Source organism: Mandrillus leucophaeus, unplaced genomic scaffold (assembly GCF_000951045.1).
Source record: "Mandrillus leucophaeus isolate KB7577 unplaced genomic scaffold, Mleu.le_1.0 Scaffold1005, whole genome shotgun sequence".
In the NCBI taxonomy this organism is placed as follows: domain Eukaryota; kingdom Metazoa; phylum Chordata; class Mammalia; order Primates; family Cercopithecidae; genus Mandrillus; species Mandrillus leucophaeus.
The window spans coordinates 435,824-459,841 of record NW_012098155.1 but is presented as its reverse complement, the minus strand read 5'-3'; the positions used below and the strand labels follow the sequence as shown (position 1 = coordinate 459,841).

The 24,018-nt window shown below is 38.6% G+C and overlaps 1 protein-coding gene across 1 annotated transcript in view; it reads right to left on the bottom strand.

Moving 5' to 3' along the window:
* The window catches only part of LOC105534982 (dynein heavy chain 14, axonemal), a gene marked incomplete at its 3' end in the record, with an annotated part of 322,900 nt that overhangs the window by 233,426 nt on the left and 65,456 nt on the right, over positions 1–24,018 (bottom strand). The window lies entirely within an intron of this gene.

Sequence of the window (24,018 nt, the reverse complement as noted above, 5' to 3'; positions counted from 1 at the left end):
TATATATAATTGAAGCATACATTTTATTTGAAATTAAAATGGATGTTTTCATAAAGTCATGTGGTGTGTATGTGAGTGTTTGTGTAAGAGACCTTACACATTTGTATGTATTTGAGGGCTAAAGATTGAATTCTGATTGATGCTTATGGGGGCCTTATCAATTTGTACTTCCTAAATCTTATATTCTGAAATCTTCCTAAATCTTATACCAGCAACCTTAAGTAATAATGTGGGGACAGTAAAAATGGTAGAAAACTCCGAGATGAAATTAGTGCTGCTTTTCTCTGTTGAACTCAGAAGTAATATACCTAGAACACAGTAAGCTTGTAGTCATAGTTTTCAGAAAGTTTATAGACCTCTCTTATTCAGCCCATCTTTTGACACTCACTCTTGTCATACATAATGGAGCTGTTTTAAGAAGTCTACTGGATTAAGGTCAGATTGACTCTGGAAGTTAAAAGACGGGGATACATCAGGACAGCTTATAGGTTTCTGGGCTTTACATTGGGTAAATTGTGATTCCAGTAACTCACTACAACAGTACCTATTGCAGGAAAAGTATGCTGCAGGCAAGGTGGCACAGTGAATTCATTCACGGATATATTAAATTTGAAGTGTTCAAGAAACATAAGAAGAGCTATCAAGATATGAATATGGGAATAATTAGCATAAAGTTAATAGAGTGAGATTTTTCCAGATTGAGATAGCAGCATTCAGGATGAGAAACTTGTTATATCAACAGCATTATTGGTTACATGCAACAGAAATGAACTGGCTTTCTTAAAGGATGTTGCAAGCTCATAATGAGCAGATCAAAAGGAGGCTAGAGACTGAGGGTTAGAAAGTGGGCAGGACCAAGAGTCTGGGAAGACAAGAGGAATCACAGTCAAGGCCATGTCATGGCAGAGTCTGGTCAGATGCCAGTACTGCTGTCCTTGAGACATTTATTCAAGATTTGTAGCCTCAGGAGAGAACATCCAACAGGTGGAGACCCTTCCCTAGGCTGCATCAGTGTAGGGTAAAGGAGGACTTGGTTCCGGTGAGGGAGATTGTGAACCAGTTTTTAATTCTTGTTTGTTATTTATTTATAAAGGAATTTTAATTACTATATCTTGTTTGTTGTTTATTCATAAAGGAATTTTAATTACTATATCTTCAAATTCTCTCAGTGGCCAGTGCATGCAGACATCTAATTATTCCCATTCCCCCATAGGTGTCTTTTTACATCCATTCAGAGGCAACTCCTAGTCATGTGACATATGTAGAAGTGCAAGAGAAAGGGGAGTTGTAAATTGCATCCTGGAATGGAAAAGGAGCAGTAGGTAAGGCAGACATGAAAAAAAATTTGGCAAAAGAACATTCAATGATCGAAGTTGAAGTCTATCATAAAGTATTTCTAGAAATAGGATACAGGCTGCTTATCAATGTTAAGCATGTTTGGAAGACGAGGGATCCAAGAAACATCTTTTCTTAGGAGAGCAGATTTGATTATTTGAATTTCTGTTAAACTACAGAAGTGTGCAGATTGATTCATTATAATTTTGTCACCTTTGTAAAGAACAGTTTAGGTAAGTTCCTCAGCTTAAGATCTGTGAATATTTTCAATATTCAGTCAAGTGGAGAACAAAAGGGACAAAGAAGATTTGATAATAATAACTTGCGTACACAATCCAAAGTTATTTTAACAAAGACTTGAAAATTGTGAGTCAAGGCAAAGTAAAAGGATATGATGTTAATTTTAAATTGAATAGAGAACTACAAGTCAAGTACGCTTTAAAAATACTTGATTATGGAGGGCTAAGATGATCGATTAGAAGTAGCTGCAGTCCACAACACTCCTGGAGAAGAATGAAAAGGGGCGAGTGAATTCAACACCTTTAACTGAAATATCCGGGTTCTCGCATTGGGAATGAATAGGCAAGCAGCTCGGATTCAAGGAGAGTGAGGAGAAACAGTGGGGTTGGGGAGGGGGGGACAACAGCCCAACAGTAAACAGCATGGAGCCAAAGGAACCCTCCAGCCCCAGCCAGGGAAGGAAGTGAATGATTGTGAAACCCCACCTGGGAAACCATGCTTCTCCCACGAATCTTTGCAACTTGTGGAGCAGGAGATCCCCTCCTAAGCCCATGCCACCAGGGCTGTGGGTCCAGTACACAGAGCTGTATGGTCTGCAAAACAGCCACTCAGGTGCACACAGAGACCCAGGAGTTTTGCATGCTCCAGCCCCAGGATCCCCACCAAGATGGAAAATCTGCCCATACACATCCATAGGAAGTGGGCTGAATATAGGGCACCAAGCAGCGTCCTTCTGTAGGCCTCACTTCCACAGCATCTCACAGGTTAAGACCCACTGGCTTGGAATCCCAGTCAGCCAATGGCAGAGGGCTGAAGTCCACCAGGGACAGGACAGAGATCCGTTGGGGAGAGCGGCTGCCATCTCTGCGGTTTGGGGGAAACAGCTGTTCCAGTTTGCAGGCTGTGAAGAGTGCAGATGGTCCAGACAAGGAGGGGCCCCCCACAGTGCAATGCTGTGGCCTTGCCAGATTGGGGCCAGACTGCTTCTTTAACTAGGGCCCTGACATACTACTCCTCAATGGGCAGGTCCTTGGGTCCACGGACAGAGCTCTGATCTCTCCCTAGCAGAGAACTCCCAGGGGAGGGGCGGCTGCCGTATCCGCAGTTCCCTTAGTCTCAGCTGTGGAGATGAAGAGGGGCCCTCCCACAGTGCAGTGCAGCTGCCTTGCCAGCTAATGGCCAGACTGCATCTTTAACTGGGGCCCGACTCACTCCTCCTCACTAGGAGGGGTCTTCAGTTCTGTGGACAGAGATCTCTTCCTGGGAGGGAGATCCCTGGGTGAGGAGCTATCTCTGAAGTTCCCTAAACTCAGCCATTCTACCCGGCTGGCTGCGGAAAATACAGACGGTCTACAAAGAAGGGTGTCCCCCCGCAGTGAAACATGCCTGCTCTACCAAGAAGCAACCAGACTGCTTCACTGGATGGGTTCCTGATCGTCTTTCTCCTGACTGGGTGACATCTTCCACTGGGGGGCCCTAGCCTCCACAGCAGCCCTATGGTAGAGTGGCCTGTTAAAAGAAAGACAAACAGAGGCTAGGCAGTGGCTCATGCCTGTAATCCCAGCACTCTGGGAGGCTGAGGTGGGTGGATCGCCTCAGGTCAGGAGTTCAAGACCAGCCTGGCCAACATGGTGAAATGCTGTCTCTACTAAAAATGTAAAAATTAGCTGGGTGTAGTGGTGCATGCCTGTAACCTCAGCTACTCAGGAGGCTGAGGCAGGAGAATGACTTCCACCTGAGAGATGGAGGTTGCAGTGAGCTGAGATTGTGCCACTGCACTCCAGCCTGGGTGTCAGAGGAAGACTCTGTCTTAAAACAAAACAAAACAAACAAAAAAACAGACAACAACAACATCAACCAAAAAAGACCCCACAAAAACCCCACTCAAAGGTCAGCAACCTCAAAGATCAAAGGTAGATAAACCCACAAAGATGAGAAGGAATAAATGCAAAAACACTGAAAACTCAAAAACCCAGCATGCCTCTCCTTCAAACGATTTCAACAGAACTAGGCTGAGGCTGAGATGGATGAATTGGCAGAAATAAGGCTTCAGAAGGTGGGTAATAACTAACTTTGCTGAGTTAAAGGAGTATGTGCTAACCCAATATAAAGAAGCTAAAATAATAATAACACAATGCAGGAGCTGATAGCCAGAATAACCAATTTAGAGAGGAACATAACTGACCTAATGGAGCTGAAAAATACAACAAGAGAAATTCACAATGCAATCACAAGTATCAACAGCAGAATAGACCAAGGGGAGGAAAGAATCTCAGAGCCTGAAGACTATCTTTCTGAAATAAGAGAGGTAGAAAATAATAATGAAAAAAGAATAAGGAATGAACAAAACCTCTGAGAATTATGGGATTATGGAAAGAGAACAAACCTACGACTGAATGCGGTACCTGAAACAGATGGGAAGAATGGAACCAAGTTGGAAAACGTACTTCAGTATATCATCCAGGAGAACTTCCCCAACCTAGCAAGACAGGCTAACATTCAAATTCAGAAAACGCAGAGAACCCCAGTAAGATATTCCATGAGATCAACTCTGAGATACATAATCATGAGATTCTCCATGGTCAAAATGAAAGAAAAAATGTTAAAGGCAACCAGAGAGAAAACCTAGGTCACCTATAAGGTAAAACCCATGAGACTAATAGTGAACCTCTCATTGGAAACCCTGCAAGCCAGAAGAGATTGGGGGCCAATATTCAACTTCTTAAAGAAAAGAATTTTCAGTCCAGAATTTCATATCTGGCCAAACTAAGCTTATCATAAGCAAAGGAGAAAGAAGATCCTTTTCAGAAAAGCAAATGCTCAGGGAATTCATCCTCACCAGATCTGCCTTGCAAGAGCTCCTGAAGGAAGCACTAAATATTAAAAGAAGAAACCATCAGCAGCCACTACAAAACACACTGATGTACACAGACTAGTGACACTATGAAGCAACCACAAAAACAAGTCTGCAAAATAACTAGCTAGCATCATGATGTCAGGATACAATTTACACATAACAATACTAACCTTAAATATAAACGGGCTAAATGCCCGAATTAAAAGACACAGAATAACAAGCTGGATAAAGAGTCAAGCCTCATCAGTATACTGTCTTCAAGAGCCCCATCTCACGTGCAAAGACACACATAGGCTCAAAATAAAGGGATAAGGGAAAATTTACCAAGGAAATGGAAAACAGTAAAAAGCAGGAGTAGCAACCCTAGTTTCTAAAAAGCAGACTTTAAACCAACAAAGATAAAAGAAAGACAAAGAAGAGCATTACATAATGGTGAAGGGCTCAATTCAACAAGTGATAACTACCCTAAATATATATGCACCCAATACAGGAGCACCCAGCTTCAGAAAGCAAGTTCTTACAGACCCACGAAGAGATTTAGTCACCCATACAATAATAGTGGGAGACTTTAACACCCCTCTGACAATATTAGACAGATCATTGAGACAGAAAATAAACAAAGATGTTTAGAACCTGAACTTGACCAAATGGACCTAATAGACATATACAGAACTCTTTACCCCAAAACAACAGAATATAGACTCTTCTCACAGCCACACAACACTTACTTTAAAATTGGTCACATCATAGGATCACATAGTAGAAAGTGATCACATTCCTCTGCAAATGCAGAAGACCTGAAATCATAATGGTCTCTCAGACCACAGTACAATCAAATTAGAACTCAAGATTAAGAAATCCACTCAAAACCATACAACTACATAGAAATTGAACAATCTGCTCCTGAATGACTCTTGGGTAAATAAAATAAAGGCAAACATTAAGAAGTTCTTTGAAACTAATGAGAACAAAGAGACAACATACCAGAATCTCTGGGACACAGCTAAAGCAGTGTTAAGAGGGAAATTTATAGCACTAAATGCCCACATCAAAAAGCTAGAAAGACCTCAAGTTAACAGCCTAACATCTCAACTAAAAGGACTAGAGAACCAAGAGCAAACAAACCCCAAACCTAGCAGAAGACAAGAAATAACCAAGATCAGAGTTGAGTTGAAGGAGATAGAGACATGGGAAACCTTTTAAAAAATTAACAAATCCAGGAGCTTTTAAAAAAGAAATAGATACACCATTCGCTAGGCTAATAAAGATGAAAAAAGAGAAGAATCAAATAAACACAATAAGAAATGATTAGGGGGATATCGTCACTGATCCGACAGAAATAAAACAGGAAATAGACAATTTCCTGGACAAATACACCCTCCCAAGACTGAACCAGGAAAAAATCAAGTCCCTGAATAGACCAATAACGAGTTGTGAAATTGAAGCAGTAATAAATAGGCTACCAACCAAAAAAATCCCAAGACCAGATGGATTCACATCTGAATACTATCAGAGGTATGAAGAGAAGCTGGTACTATTTCTACTGAAACTATTCCAAAAAATTGAAGAGGAAGGACTCTTTCCTAACTCATTCTATGATACTAGCATCATCCTGATACCAAAATCTGGCAGACATACAACAAAAAAAGAAAACTTCAGGTCAAAATCCCTGATGAACATTGATGCAAAAATCCTCAATAAAATATTGGCAAATCCAAATCCAGCAGCACATCAAAAAGCTTATTCACCAAGAACAAGTTGGCTTTATACCCAGAATGCAAGGTTGGTTCAACATATGCAAATCAATAAATGTCATTCATTACATAAGGAGAACTAAAGACAAAAACCACATGATTATCTCAATAGATACAGAAAAGGCCTTTGAAAAAATTCAACATCTCTTCATGTTAAAAACTCTCAATAAACTAGGTATTGGAGGAACATTCCTCAAAATAATAAGAGCTATATATGACAAACCCACAGCCAATATCATACTAAATGGGCAAAAGCTGGAAGCATTCTCTTTGAAAACTGGCACAAAACAAGGATGCCCTCTCTCACCATTCCTATTCAACATTGTATTGGAAGTTCCAGCCAGGGCAATCAGGCAAGAGGAAGAAATAAAGGGTATTCAAATAGGAAGAGAGGAGGTTAAATTATCTTTGTTTGTAGATAACATGATCCTGTATCTAGAAAACCCCATCATCTCAGCCCAAAAGCTTCTTAAGCTGATAAGCAACTTCAGCAAAGTCTCAGGACATAAAATCAATGTGCCAAAATTGCTAGCATTCCTATATATACAACCAAGCAAGCAGAGAGCCAAATCATGAATAAACTCCCATTCACAATTGCTACAAAAAGAATAAAATGCCTAGGAATTACAACTAACAAGGGAAATGAAGTACCTCTTCAAGAAGAACTACAAACCACTGCTCAGGGAAATCAGAGAGGATACAAACAAATGGAGAACCATTCCATGCTCATGGATAGGAAGAATCAGTATCATAAAAATAGCCATACTACCCAAAGTAATTTATAGATTCAATGCTATTCCCATTAAACTACCACTGACATTCTTCATAGAATTAGAAAAACTATTTTAAAATTCATATGGAACCAAAAAAGAGCCCAAATAGCCAAGTCAATACTAAGCAAAAAGAACACATCTGGAGGCATTACACTACCTGACTTCAAACTGTACTACAAGGTTACAGTGACCAAAACAGCATGGTACTGGTACAAAAACAGACACATAGACCAATGTAACAGAATAGAGAACCCAGAAATAGAACCTCACACCTACAGCCATTTGATCTTCCACAAACATGATCAAAACAAGCAATGAGGAAAGGATTTCCTATTTAATAAATGGTGCTGGGAGAATGGCTAGCCATATATAGAAAATTGAAAGTGGAACCCTTCCTTACACCATATACAAAAATTAACTCAAGGTGGAATAAAGGCTTAAATCTAAAAACCAAAACTATCAAAATCCTAGAAAAAAATCTAGGCAATGCCAGTCAGGATATAGGCATAGGCAAAGACTTCATGACAAAAATTCCAAAAGCAATTGCAACAAAAGCGAAAACTGACAAGTGAGACTGAACTCACCTAAAGAGCTTCTGCACAGGACAGCAAAAGAAACTATCATCAGAGTGAACAGACAACCTACAGAATGGAAGAAAATTTTTGCAATCTCTCCATCTGACAAAGGGCTAATCTCCAGAATTTACAAGGAACTTAAACACATTTACCAGAGAAAGAAAACTCCGTTAAAAAGTGGGCAAAGGACATGAACAGATACTTCTAAAAAAAAAGACATACGTGTGCCCAACAAACATTTGAAAAAAACCTCAACATTACTAATCATTAGAGAAACGCAAATCAAAACTACAATGAGATACCATCTCACACTAATCAGAATGGCTATTGTTAAAAAGTCAAAAAATAGATGCTGGTGAGGTTGTGGAGAAAAGGGAACATTTATATACTGCTACACTGCTGGTGGGAGTGTAAATCAGTTTAACATTGTGGAAGATAGTGTGGTGATTCCTCAAAGACCTAGAGGCAGAAATACCATTTGATCCAGCAATCCCATTGCTGGGTACATACTCAAAAAATATAAATCATTCTATTATAAAGATACATGCACACATGTATATTCATTGCAGTACTATTCACAATAGCAAAGACATGAAATCAACACAAATGCCCATCAATAATAGAGTGGATAAAGAAAATGTGGTATGCATACATCATGGAATACTATGAAGCCATAAAAAGAATGAGATCATGTCCTTTGCAGGGACACAGATGGATCTGGAAGCCGTTACCCTCAGTAAACTAATGCAGGAACAAAAAAACAAACACCATATGTTCTCACTTATAAATGGGAGCTGAATGATGAGAACACACAGACACATGGGATGGAAGGGTGGCAGGAACAACACACACTGGGGCCTGTTGCATGGGTGGAGGCAGGGAGAGCATCAGGAAGAATAGCTAATGGGTGCTGGGCTTAATACCTAGGTGATGGGATGATCTGTGCAGCAAAGCAGCATGGCACACCTTTACCTATGTAACAAACCTGCACATCCTGCACATGTACCCTTGAACTTAAAATAAAAGCTGATGAAAAAAAAAAAACTTGATAATGGTACCTCCTGGCAATATGACTTCTATCTTCATCACTCCAGAAAATGACTGTTGACAGATATAATATAGTTTACAGATCTTTCAAAATGATGGCCACCCACTTTTAAAAATGATTACTCAGTTTTTCTAGAGAAAAATCAAAGAAACAAACAAAAACACACCTTTCTTCCTCTTTAGCTTCCATGACAACTCTAATTTTTTTTTTCTTTTTTGGCCACTCTTTTTCAGTCCTTTTCTTTTGCCTATTCCTTAGCTATTCATGTTGCTTGAGGACTTTCCTTGTCCCTCTTCTCTTATTCTACACATGCTGATAGGGGAAATTTTATCACTCCCCTGGCTCCAAGCATACTTCTCAAAATAACTGCCAATTTTTGTTTTATTGACATCACAACTTCCTAGTTTTCCCTCTCTCTTATGAGACCCAGAAAAACAATAATTAGCTCTAGCAAATATACATGTAGTAGGCAGAATAATGGTTCTCTACAAAGTCATTTCCTAATTCCCAGAACCTGTGAATATGTCACCTTAAATGGCAAAAGGGACTTTTCAGATAGAATTGAATTAAGAAAATTGAGCTAGAGAGATTATTCTGGATTATCTGGGTGGGTCAAATGTGTATCCATAAAACACATGTAATCATAAAACTGGGTAACTTTTTCTACCTGTGAACAGAGGGAGCTAGGACTACTGAAGAAAAGTCAGAGAGATGCACATTGCTGACTTTGAAAATGGAGGAATGGGCTGTGAGCCAAGGAATGCCAATGGCCTCTGGAAGCTGAAAAGGTAAAGAAACAGATTTTCCCCAAGAGCCTCTAGAAAGGAACACAGCTTTGCTGACACCTTGATCTTAGCCCACGGAGACCTGTCAGTTGGCCTTCTAACCTACTGAACTATAAGATAATAAAGCTGTGTTGTTTTAAGCCACTAAGTTTTTTGTAACTTTTTAATAACAACAGTAGAAAACTAATGCAATACAATATAGTGACATGCTTAAGAAAACAGTTCTACTTTCCTTTAAAATTATAAAGATTTTCAAAACTATAGTGAAGTTGAAGGAATTATACAATGAATACTTATATATTCACCACCTACATTCTACAATTAACTTTTTGCTATATTTGTCATGAATCTACTCATCTTATGCATTTCAAAGTAAGCTACAGATACCAGTATGCTTCATAATGATTTATTTTCCAAATCGTTGCTTTCTTGGCAATGTAGCCACAAACTAAATACTTATACAGGCATACCTTTTTGTATTGTGCTTCATTTTATTGCACTTTACACATAGTGCATTTTTTTTTCAAATTGAAGATTTCTGGCAACCCTGCATTGAGCAAGTCTATCAGTGTCATTTTTCCAATAGTATGTGTTCACTTCATGTCTCTGCATCACATTTTGGTAATTCTCAGAATATTTCCAACCTTTTCATTATTATATCTGTTATGGTGATCTGTGATTAATGATCTTGGATGTTACTATTGTAATTGTTTGGAAGGACCACAAATGATGCCCATATAAGACAGCAAACTTAATCGATAAATGCTCTTTGTGTCTTATCTTCTTCACCAAATAGCCATTCCCCCATCTCTCTCCTTCTTCTTGGGTTTCCCTAATCCCTGAGACACAATAATATTGAATTTAGGCCAACTAATAACCTTACACGGCCTCTAAGTAGTCAAGTAAAAAGAAGTGTCGCACATCCTTCTCTTCTCTTAAAATTAAAAGTTAGAGATGATTAAGCTTAATGAGGAAGGCATGCCAAAAGCCAAAACAGGCTGAAAGCTAGACCTCTTCTGTCAAACAGTCAAGTTGTGGATGCAAAGGAAAAAAATTCTTGAAGAAAATTAAAAGTGCTACTCCTGTGAACACACTAATGGTAAGAAAGCAAAACAGCCTTATTGCTGATATGGAGAAAATTTTAGTGGTCTGAATAGAAGATCAAACCAGCCATAATATTTCCTTAAGACAAAGCCTAATCCAGAGCAAGGCTCTAACTCTTCTGAATTCTGTGAAGACTCAGAGACATAAGGAACACTGCAGAAGAAAAGTTTGAAGCTAGCAGAAGTTGGCTCATGAGGTTTACAGAAAGAAGCTGTCTCAGTAACATAAAAGTGCAAAGGTAAGTAGCAAGTGCTGATGTGGAAGCTGCAGTAAGTTATCCAGAAGACCTAGGTTAACATAACTGATGAAAGTGGATACACTGAACAACAGATTTTCAAGGTAGATGAGATAGCCTTCTGTTGGAAGAAGAGGCCATCCAAGACTTTTGTAGTTGGAGAGCAGTCTATACCTGGCTTCAAAGCTTCAAATGACAGGCTGATTCTCTTGTTAGAGGCTAATGCAGCCTGTGACTCTAAATTGAAGCCAATGCTCACTTACTGTTTTGAAAATCCTAGGACCCTTAAGAATTATGCTTAATCTACTCTGCCCGTGCTCTATAAATGGAATAACAAAGCCTGTATGACGGCATATCTGTTTTCAGCATGGTTTACTGAATATTTTAAGCCCACTGTTGGGACCTACTTTTCAGAAAAAAAGATTTCCTTCAAATATTACTGCTCACTAACAACACATCCAGTCGCCCAAGAGTTCTGATGGAGATGTACAAGGAGATTAATGTTGTTTTCATGCCTGATAACAAAATATCCATTCTGTAGCCCATGGGTCAAGTAGTACTTTTACTTTCAAGTCATTATTTAAGAAATACGTTTCATAAGGCTATAGCTTCCATAGATAGTGATTCCTCTGATGGGTCTAGGCAAAGTAAATAGAAAACCTTCTGGAAAGCATTCACCATCCTAGATGCCATTAAGAACATTCATGATTCATAGAAGAAGGTCAAAATAGCCACATTAGTGGGACTTTGAAAGAAGTTGATTCCAACTCTCATGGATGACTTTAAGGGGTTCAACACTTCAGTGGAAGTAACTGTAGATGTGGTGGAAATAGCAAGAGAACTAGAATTAAAAGTGGAGCCTGAAGATAATGACGGAATTGCTGCAATCTCATGACAAAACTTGAATGGAAGACAAGTTGCCTCTTATGGATAAGCAAAGAAAGTTGTTTCTTGAGACAGAATCTACTCCTAATGAAGTTGCTGTGAACATTATTGAAATGACAAAACAGGATTTAGTATAGTATGTAAACTTAGTTGATAAAGCAGTGGCAGAGTCTGAGAGAACTGACTCCAATTTCGAAAGAATTTCCATTGTGGGTAAAGTGCTAGCAGAAAGCATCACACGCTACAAAGAAATCTTTTGGGAAAGGAAGAGTCAAGCCATGTGGCAAACTTCATTATTATCTAATTTTAAGAAATTGCCACAGTCATCCTAACCTTTAGCAACCACTACCCTGATCAGTCAGCAACCATCAAAATCTAGGTAATACCCTCCGACAGCAAAAAAATTATGACTTGTTGAAGGCTCAGATGATTGTTAGCATTTTTTAGTAACAAAGCATTTTTAATTAAGGCATGCACATTTTTTAGACATAACGTTATTGTACAGTTAACAGACTACAGGAGGCCAGGCATGGTGGCTCACTCCTGTAATCCTAGCACTTTGGGAGGCTGAGGTGGGCAAGTCATCTGAGGTCAGGAGTTCAAGACCAGCCTGGCCACCATTGTAAAACCCCATCTCTACTAAAAATACAAAAATTAGCCAGGCATGGCGGTGCACACCTGTAGTCCCAGCTAATCAGGAGGCTGAGGCAGCAGAATCACTTGAACTTGGGAGGCGGAGGTTGCAGTGAGCTGAGATTGTACCACTGCATTCCAGCCTGGGTGACAGGAAAAAAAAAAAACAAAAAAAAACACAGACTACAGGATAGTGTAAACATAACTTTTATATGCCCTAGGGAAAAAAATTCATGTGACTCACTTTATTGGAATAGCCTCTTTATTATAATGGTCTGAAATTGAACCTGCAATATCTCCAAGGTGTCCCTGTATACATACATCAAGGCAGCATTAACTTACCACAGTAAGTACCACTTGTCCTGGATGAGATAACACCCATTGGGAAAACGTCCGGCAGTTCCAGTCTTCAATCCCTTGACTTAAAAATCTATAAATTAAACAATTTATTTATGTTATTTATACCTAATCATTGATCGTGGCCATTTAATGACCAAGCATAACAAGGTCACAGGGGAGTTTTCCTTTAAGATCTTTGATTTCTTTGTTCTAATGTAGAAATCAGACCAAATAAAGGTAACAGAGCCTTAATTCAAGCATAATCCATATTCCTTAAATTCCTTTTTGAGTTTATCTGCACTTTTCTAATAAGGCCACTGAGTTTCTGAGATGGTAAAAATGTACACAAAGAGATGACACATATTAGCTCTGAATTGCTAGTAGTATTTATGACAAAATCTATATTTGAAATAATTTCTACAAAATGGAATACTTGGCTGAAACTACCAGATGAGTTTTAACAGTAAAGCCCTGTATTTAGTTTTTAAAATTAATTATAATGGACAGAATAGGATTCATGAAAAATATCCAGACAATTTTATTTAAGACAACAGTATATGCACCAACAGTATATAGGTTTCAATGTTGTCATTTTTTTCCATGTGGAGTTTTAAGTTTCCTTATAGTCAAATCGGTCAATGATATATATATTTTTAAATCACTGACACTATATCTCTTAGAAATTCTCAACACTAAATTTCATTTTATTTTCTTCTAATTTGGCTTTCTTTTTTATGTATCACTCTAAAATTCATTTAGAATATATATTAATATTTGAAATGAGGTACTGAACCTTTTAATTTTTGTTATGCTTGCAAATGCTATTTTTGTTTTCTTATTTATCATTACTGATGAGGAGAAATATGTCTATAACAACTTTTTATACATTTCAAAGCAGTATCAGTGGGAAATGTCTCTTCCATCAATTACAAATGATTTTTTATTTTATTTAATACCTTTGGCACTTAATTTTATTTTTAAACACTTTTTGTTGGCAGTTCCATGAAAAATCCTTATGACTTTTATTCATAACTTTTTTTGTCACATTGTTATACATATCTCAAACAACATATAGTTACATTTCTCTTTTGACAAAATATTTTAATGAAGATCTTACTGCACACTTGCACTGATATAAGTATATGGAATATTTAAAATGTGCTGACCTAGAGGCACAGTACAGTGTCACAAGTAGTTTGTGACCTCGAGGAGAAATGGGAAGGAACTTCATGCACTGAAAAGCAAGTTACTCACAGACTAGGTCCTTCCACATGCCCTGCTTGTCATCTGCAACCACAGCATATAGGTTGTAGTCAGAAACTAGTATTTGCTTTTAGAAGAGGGACTCACCAGTACAAATATGAAAAGATAACTAAGAATGACCAGATATTTTAGAAAAACTAGTACGATCAAAAAGAACACAAGTCCCTAGCCCCAAACTAAAGTAAAGCAGTACTAACTTTAAAATAAAAGGAGAGGGAAGAAAACTTTAAAATAATTACTTCATCAATTCTAAGACAGAAATTTTTTTCTACATTTTAATCTTTATGAAATCAGAAAACATCTTACAGTTAATGTCTGACAATCACTCAGCCAGGTGAGAACTATGACTTAGGAGTATAAAAATCTTCTATTGATGTTTTCTGGTAAGATAAAGTACTGCCAGTGATCTGTTACATTTGATGAATGTACCTGTACATTCTCTTCAGAAAAAAAATATTTATTTATTATTTATTTATTTATTTGAGATGGAGTCTTGCTCTGTCACCCAGGCTGGAGTGCAGTGGCACAATCTCAGCTCACTGCAACCTCCGCCTCCTGGGTTTAAGGGATTCTCCTGCCTCAGCCTCCTAAGCAGCTGGGACTACAGGTGTCCATCACCGTGCCAGGCTAAATTTTGTATTTTTAGTAGAGACAGGGTTTCACCATGTTGGCCAGACTCATCTCAAACTCCTGACCTCAGGGGATCCACCCACCTCGGCCTCCCAAAGAAAGAGGTAAATTCTATCACTTGTGACAACATAGATAACCCTGGAGGACATTATGCATGCTAAGTGAAATAAGCCAGGCCAAGAAAGACGAATATTGTATGATCTCATGTACATGTAGAATCTAAAAAACATTCTCTATTCACAGAAGTAGAGAGTAGAATGGTGTTAATCAGAGGGTTAAAGTGGGGAGGGGTGAAGAAAGGGGAGAAGTTAGTCTAAGGATACAAAGTTTCAGTTAGACTAGGAATAAATTTTAGTGATCTACTGCACAGCAGGTCACTACAGTTAATAATAATGTATGTTTTGCAATAGCTAAAAGTAAACTTGAAATGTTTTCATCACAAAAAATAAGGATGTGAGGTAATGAGTATATTAATTAGCTTGAATCAATCATTTTACATTGTATATATGTATCAAAACAACATGTATCAAAACAGCACAATGTATGCCATAATAGATACAATTGTTATTTCTCAATTACAAATTAAAAGTACATTAAATCTCTTTAAAACTCCGCAAACTACGAATAGAATGAAATATCTTTAGTTTGATGAGGTGTATATTCCAGAAACCTATGCATTATGGTCAAACACTAGAAGCTTTTCCAATAAATTAAGAAAAAAAAAGGAATATGTCAGTTATACTTTTCAATGTTAAATAAAATTTGCATCTAAAACAACATGAAAAATGGCATTTTAAAAAGAATTGCAAAGGAAGAGATAGGACTATCATTATCAGGAAATGATGTAATTGTCTAACCAGAAAAATCCCAGGACAATTGAAAAACTGCTTGTCTTTTTTACTTAAATGCCTAGATTCATTTTTTCAGGGTTTCTTGCCTACAGAAGTCTCTCTTTACATACAAGATAACTCTGGTTGTTATCACATCACCCCAGGGATAAGTTTGAAACTGCATTTGCAAAAATTGTAACTTAGGAAATTATGACAGTGAAAGAGATCAGACGCAACTAACTTCATCTTGCTTCTAACCCTTAAACTGTCCTTGTTCATTCCTGGGTGTAGGCCGAACCAATCTTGGGAAGGAATTTAGTTGACAATTTGACTCAAACAAAACCGGCAATAGCCCTTTCCTGAAGACTCCCGTCTTGCCTAGGGACCAGTCTGCCTTCGTAGGACTAACAAATTATCTACAAGATTAGAAATTATGGTTTAGGGGTCATGCAGCCTCGTGCTGCAAGAGTCTGAACCTCCCAAAATTGTTCCCGAGAATAATATCACTATTGTAAAACCTAAGATCAGTGCTTGAGATATTTTGCAGACCTTGCACTTGATGGATCAGCTGACACTACCCAGTCCAGTAATCTGGCTCAACCAGTTCTGGGCTCCCATCCAGGAACAGAAGACAGCAAGAAAAGCTCACTTTGACCCCCCTAGGACTCCATCTTCAACCTGACCAATCAGCACTCCCCACTTCCGGAGCCCCTACCTGCCAAATTATCCTTAAAAACTCTGATCCCCGAATTCTCTGGAAGACTGATTTGATTAATAATAAGGCTCCGGTCTCCTACACAGCTGGCTCTGTGTGAATTACTCTTTCTCCATTGCAATTCCCCTGTCTTGATAAATTGGCTCCGTCCAGGCAGCAAGCAAGGTGAACCCATTGGGTGGTTACAAGAGTTGAGGAAAAGGAGAGCCAGAATGGTTATTTATGTAAGTAAATAATAATCTTCTCTGCTCTAGAAACCTTGTATTGGCCTTCAGAATAATATTAACAACTATAGATATGAAAACCTAAAAGTCAATAGCCTTTCTACAACCAACAATGAATAATTAGAAATACAATATAACAGTTCTAGTCAAGTTAGTTTTAAAAGTTCACACTCTGAGGTTTTTTCCTTCATTCTAAACAGATGCAATCATAGACTTAAATATGAAAAGGAGAATGTTAGAAAGACTAAACCAAGTAAACAATCCTAGGAAGTAAAAGTAGAACCAAAACGCAAAGTGGAGAGGTGTGCTGACATGGGAGCCCTACTGAGCAGAGTTCAGATCCTGAACAGTTTCCTGATACAGCTGAATCACAATGTACACAACAGCCATCTGAAGGATGTCCATGTAAACACTCTCAAACTGACAGTTACACTGTAAAAGCGATTATTTTCCGTTTAGTCATCATGTGCCATCATCATTATATAGATATATATAATATATAATTTTAGGATTTGAAAATTGTACTTACTTTTTTAGCACATCGAACATGCTTTTTTCTACATTTACCAGCCACTGTTCTACAGCGCTTCTTACACGAATTTTCCTAAAATTAGTTTCAAAAGTAATATCATGAAGAATTATTTTTTAATTCATGTTTCAGTCCTTTGACAAGCCTGTAGACTAAATTTTCTATATGCTTTAATAATATTCATGGGCCAAAGGACTACTACTGCCTTTTGGTTTTTCTAGATCTTAATTTAGAAAACTATGCAGAAAACATATGAATGTGCTTTAGGAAATCCTGATATCAAAATCATGAATTTACACAATAAATAAGTTTCATGTAAAATGGTATTTACAAGAGAAACAAACTGTGTTATAAAACAGTTTTGGATTCCTCACTGGAATTTTGTTTTGTTTTGTTTTGTTTTTTTGAGAGAGAGAGAGTCTTGTTCTGTTGCCCAGGCTGGAGTGCAATGGTGCCATCCTGGGTCACTGTAACCTCCGCCTCCTGGGTTCAAATGATTCTTCTGGCTCAGCCCCCCAAGTAGCTGGGATTACAGGCTCCTGCCACCATGCTCAGCTAATTTTTGTATTTTTAGTAGAGATGGGGTTTCACCATGTTAGTCAGGCTGGTCTCAAATTCCTGACCTCAGGTAATTCACCTGCCTCAGCCTCCCAAAGTGTTGGGATTACAGGCGTGAGCCACCGCACCCGGCCTTTCTCACTGGATCTTTTAAACAGCAGGGTTGGAATAGGGATTTTGGTAGATAAGAAGGGTTGGGCACAGCATTTTTAAAAAAAATCAACTTACATCAGGACCACTTGCCAAAGGTTAGCGAGCCCTTGCTGGGGCTGGCAAATTGAATTAGTGTAATGGAAGGACCTAGTTTGTCTTTATTGCCTGGGAGCAGACCATAATGAAACCAGAGATCAGCAGAAGCAGTAGTGGGAGTTGCATCAACAACTCCAAATAGCAAATTTTCTTCTTATCTATATTCATATAATAAAACCAAAAAGGGGGAAAGCACTAAAAAGAGAGTAGGAAACTTAAGGCAGAATTTAATGACAGAATCAAACGTAAGCACAAATTAGAATGCACCCGGGAGTTTGAAGACTACTTTCTCAACCTTTAATTAGAGCAAAGGTGAGATTATGTATTGTAGGGAATATGGAAAGGCAAAAGTATATTTACATAAGGATATAATCTTTGAAGAAATAGTTTGCTTAGCGCACTTTTATAATATATCAAAAATTTCAAAGCAGAGATTTTAAATAATGAGGTTGTATAGAATCTAAACAGTTTGTAACATTTATCATACTTTGGCAGCACGAGACCTTCCCCTTCAGCAGATATTAGCATTTTTACAGCAGGAGGGCCAATGTCTTGTTTCCATATCAATAATTGTTTTACATTTCCAAAACATTTCACAAGATGAGGCTGTGAACCAGAAACAAATGTCAGTAATATTATTGAATTGTGATCTGAATATTGCTAATATAATATTGCTGAGCAGAGAAATATGTTATTACCTGTACAGACTCAGGATTTCTGCTATCAGCTAGAATATCAAGAAGTTCAGCATTGCTAAGAAAGTAAAATCTTGGGAAAATTAATCTTTTAACTTCAAGGTAATCCTGTCCAGAATCAAAAGAAATGCAATTCAGAATATATATTTAATCATGATATGAATTACATCCTCATTTTGACCTATACTTATAAACAAAAGTCACAATATTAGTTATAGTATATATGGTAGTATCAGTCAAAATAACATTCCATGCTTAACGAAAGTGATACTTAAATTGCTAAAAAAAAAAAAAAGTTTAATAAAGCTAAACTAAAACAAATGAAGCTACAACCCAAATAAACAAGAAAATCCCACCCTTAGACACACATATACCATTTTATTCTTGATCAATAATAAAGTATTGTATTTTGGTTTTATCAACATTGCTTTCCCATACTTCTGACTTTCTGCTCGTATTTCCCTATAGGTGGAGTTATCACTTTATAGACTAAGTTACCATATCACAGATTACATTCACTGTACAGAGAATTTCTACATTTCTCACTCCTTTCTACAACTCAGAGGCATTAACACCAGTCTCAATCCTTCCCTTCTTTTCAGAGGAAGAGATACCCATTAACTTATGCCAGACTAAGATACTCTTGATTTATTTATTACTCTCTTGTAACTTCAATCTCTCCCTTGCAATAGGCCTCCCCCTAAATTTCTCTCATTATAACAATATAAGAAACCCTCCATCTCCTTTTGTTCTCCTATAGCTACTGTCTACTTGCTTGTCTTCTCTCCACGAAGTTCTTGAAAAGAACTTGTGAAGTCAGATTGTTTGTATCTCCCAGTCATCTTGTGTTCTGCCACCTGGCCCTGACTATTACCAAATTTACTGGGAGCTTTTCAGTCCTTGTGTTACATGGTATTTCCATAGCATTTGACTCTGTTGACTCTGTCCTTCATTTTGACTTCTGAAATTTCACTCTCTTTCATCCCTCAGCTACATCTTATTATTTTCCATAAAAGTCCCTCTTTGACCCATATATCTTAATGCTGACATCTGTTGAGTTCCAACCCCATCACTTTTCCTACTCATTATGCTCTTCTTGAGCTATTTGATACAGACATACTTGCTCTTCAGCTCAGATTACTTCTCTCTGCCCTGGATCTACATACCCAATTGCTAATTGAAGATGTTCACTTGAATGTCCCATAAGTATTAGATTTTCAATATGAACCAAACATATCTAGGCATAACCCGGGACCTCTTTCTTTTATTCTCTACTTCCTATCTGATGCTCCAAGCTCTACCTTCTTTCATCTTCCTCATGGCCTTACTTTAGCCTCCAGTATTTCTAGTCTTTGATTTTTAAACATCTATTCTCATTGTCCCCAATCCACTCTATGCTTCTTTCCAGAGATATATTTCTGACTTAATTATTTCACTCTCTTATTTAAAATTCTTCAGTGGCTATCATAAAAGTAAAAACTCATTGTGATATTCAAGGCCCTTCACCCTCTGTCCTCCGCTTGACTGGAGAATCTCATCTTTCACCACTTTCCCATTTGCAACCTGTTTTATCTCTACCATTCTGCTTACAAATCCAGAATGTGCCATACCCGCTCATGGCTCCATGTCTTTGTACTTTTTACCTTTGCCTAAAATACTCTTCCCAGCTACCCATCCTCCTCTAATCTAACTCTTTTACCTATCTAACACCTACATTTCTTTCCAGACCAAGGCCAGTTATCATTGCTCCCAGGCTGGGTTAATTTGTACTCTTTGATATGGCCATACCATCCAACCCATCGTAGCATACATCACATTGTAATATCTCCTTACTTTTTTTGTCTCCTAAAATAGATTTTGAGTTCTGTAATAGTAGGGAATACTTCTTTCATCTTTGTAGTACCAGCACATAGCAGCAGTGCCTGATACAAAATGGTGCTCAATACATGAATAAATGGAAAGCTATTGGTTTGTAATGATCCTCAGTAATAGTCTAAAGATGTGCTAGAAATATCTGGAAGGCTTATATCAATGATGATTTGGTAAACCAGCTTTTATTAACCAGAATCAATCTGGCTGCAGCCCCTTATGCTTGTTCCAGAGTGCAGATTTCAATAAAAGAGGGCCTATATGGGCAGAAAATTTTGTATAGGCTGTGATTGCCTATAGTTGTTTAAGAGGGCTCATCACAACCACTGTTACTTGTGTTCTGTAAGCAAAACCAATTAATGCCTGAATAAAAATCTTGGCTCATGAAGTAAAGTGAATATGCATACCACAAATCTCAAAAATTAAAATCTAGTATTTTAGGATACATGTCTAGCTTATACTTTAATGTTCTGACAATGTATAAATATATGGAATCAGTAATTTAATTTATAGACTCATAAAAACATTCTGTTTCAACTTTTGCAGAATTTATCAACTTCATAGTGCTAATAAAAATAGTTAACCTACACAAGACTCAGTGCTGTGCTGGCTTCAGGTCTGACCCACCACAGTTCCAGCGATGGTGGCCACAGGGGGCTTGTGTCACCCCTCCGCCAGCGCTAGGCAGCTTAGCACACAGAGAGAGACTCCGTTGTTAGGGAAAAAGCAATTATTTTTGCCAGCACTTGTGCTTTAAATGCATCATCTCAGTGAGCACAAAACCCTTCAAGGTAGCACTATCATTATTCTCAACTTAAAGATAAGGAAGGCAAGACGGCTGAATAGACTCCTCCACTGATTGTGCTCCCCACAGATACACCACATTTAACAACTATCTCTATGAAAAAAGCATCTTCATAAAAAGGTAAGCATTCATAGTTCCTGGTTTTAACTTTATATTGCTGAAAGAGACACTTAAGAGAGTAGGAAAAACAGTCTTGAATTGCCGAAGCCACCCTTCCCCCACTCCCTGTGGTGGACATGTAGCAGAGAGAGAGAATGTGTGTGCTTGGGGGAGAGAGAGCACAGTGACTGTTGAATTTTGCATTGAAACTCAGTGCTGCCAATACTGCACATAACTCAGCTGAAGCCCACAGAGGAAACATTCAGACCAGCCCTAGCCAGAGGGTAATCACCCATTCTAGCAGTCAGAACTTGAGTTTTGGTAAGCCTTGCTTCTGTGGGCTAAAGTGCTCTGGGGTTCTAAACAAACTTGAAAGGCAGCAGAGGCCATAAAGACTACAAGTCCTAGGCAAGTCCTAGTACCATGTTGGGCTCAGAGCCAGTGGACTAGGGGGACACATGACCTATTGAGACTCCAGCTGAAGCAGCTAAAGGAGAGCTTGCATCACCTCTCCCCCAACCCCAGGCAGCACAGCTCCCAGCTCCAAAAGAGACTCCTTACCTCCACTTTAGGACAGGAGAGGGAAGACTAAAGAGGACTTTTCTTACAACTTGGATACTGGCTCAGCCATAGTAGGATAGGGCACCTGGCAGAGTCATGAGTCCCCCATTCTAGGCCCTAGATCCTGGATGACATTTCTAGACACACTCTGGGTCAGAAGGGAACCTGCTGCCTTGAACAGAAGGATCCAGTCCTAGCAGGATTCATCACCTGCTAACTAAACAGCTCTTGGGCTCTGAATAATCAGCAACAGTAGCCAGGTAGTACATGCCATGGGCCTTGGGTGAGACTCTGAGAGTCTTGGCTTCACATGTGACCCAACATGTTCCCAGCTGTTTTGGCTAGGAGGGAAGACTTCTGCTTGAGAAAAGCACAGGAAAGAGTAAAGTGGACTTTGCCTTACAGCTTGTACCAGCTCGGCTACAAGCAGGCGCTTGGGGTCTCTGATTTTAGGCCTTGCCTCTTGGATGGCATTTCTGGACCTGCCCTGGGCTAGAATTGAGTCCACTACCCTGAAGGGTGAGTCCAAAGCCTGGCAGCATTTACTATAAGCTACCTAAAGAGTCCTTGGGCTTAACTGAACATCAGCTATACCTTGCAGTACTCTCTATGGACCTGTGGTGGTGACGGGCATGGAGAAAGACTCCTCTGCCTGTGGAAAGGGAAAGGAACAGTGGGAAGGACTGTGTCTTGTGGTTTGAGTGCCAGCTCAGGTGTAGTAGAATAGAGAAGTATATTTCTAAGGTTTCTGACTATAGGTACTGGTTCCCAGATGGCATCTCTGGACCGCCCAGGGCCCAGGGGGAACTCATTACTCTTAAGGGAACAACACAAGCTTGGCTGGCTTCACTACCTGCTGATTATAGAGCTCTAGGGCCTTGAGCAAACATAGGCAGTAGCCAAGCAGTGATTACAGTGGGCCTTGCATAAGACTAAGTGCAGTGCTGGCTTCAGGTCTGACCCACCACAGCTCCAGTGATGGTGGCCACGTGCATGCCTGTGTCACCCCTCCACCAGTTCTAGGCAGCTCAGCACACAGAGAGTGACTCCATTGTTTGGGAAAAAGTAAGGGAAGAGAATAAGAATCTCTGCTTGGTAATCCGGAGAATTCTTCTGAATCTTATCCAAGACCACCAAGGTGGCGCCTCTATATGTCTGCAAGAATCACAGCATTACTGAGCTTTGGGTACCTCCTAATGAAAATACAGCTGCAGTGAGCAATAACATAGAAAGTAACAACCAAGTTCCTTAAAATACCTGGAAGGCCTGCCCAAGAACGGTAATTTCAAACAAGCCCAGACTGTAAAACTACGATAAATACATAACTCTTCAATGCCAACACCGACAAAGCCGCAAGACCACCCAGGAAAACAAAATCTTACCAAATAAACTAAATAAGGCTCCAGGGACCAACCCCAAAGTGACAGAGATATGTGACTTTTCAGGTAGAGAATTCAAAATACCTATGTTAAGGAAACTCAAAGAAATTAAAGATAACAAAGAAAAGGAATTCAGAATCCTTCCAGATAAATTTAACAAAGAAGTTGATATAACTGAAAAGAATAAAGCAGAAATTCTGGATTTGAAAAATGCAACTGACATACTGGAGACTGCATCAGAGTCTCTTAGCAGCAGAATTGATCAAGCAGAAGAGAATTAGTGAGCTTGAAGACAGGCTATTTGAAAAATACAGATGAGGCATCAGAAAAAAAATAAAAAAGAATAAAGCATGCCTACAAGATCTAGAAAATAGCAGCTAGAAAAATAAAACATAGCCTAAAAATAGGAAAGCTAACAGTGACTGGCCTTAAAGAGAAGGTAGAGATGAAGATAGGGGTTGAAATGGATAATAACAGAAAACTTCTCAAACCTGGAGAAAGATATCAGTATTGAAGTACAAGAAGGTTATAGAACACCAAACAGATGTAACCCAAAGAAGAGGCGTTCTTCTCAAGGCATTTGATATTCAAACTTCCAAAATTCAAGGATAAAGAAAGGACCCTAAAAGCAGCAAGAGGAAAGAAACAAATAAAACACAATGGAACTCCAATATATCCGGCAGTAGACTTTTCAGTGGAAACCTTACAGACCAAGAGAGAGTGGCATGAATTATTTGAACTGCAGAAGGAAAAAAAGCTTTTACCCTAGTATAGTATATCTGTCCAAAATGTCCTTCAAACAGGAAGGGGACATTTTCAAAACAAACAAAAGCTGAGGGATTTCAACAAGATGACACCTGTTATACAAGAAATGTTGAAGAGAGTCCATCAATCAGAAAAACATAAAATATTGTAATGCTGTAATTGTGGTGTGTAAACTACTATATCTTAAGTAGAAAGGCTAAAAGACAAAGTAATAAAAAATAACTACAGGGCGGAGCAAGATGGCCGAATAGGAACAGCTCCAGTCTCCAACTCCCAGCGCGAGC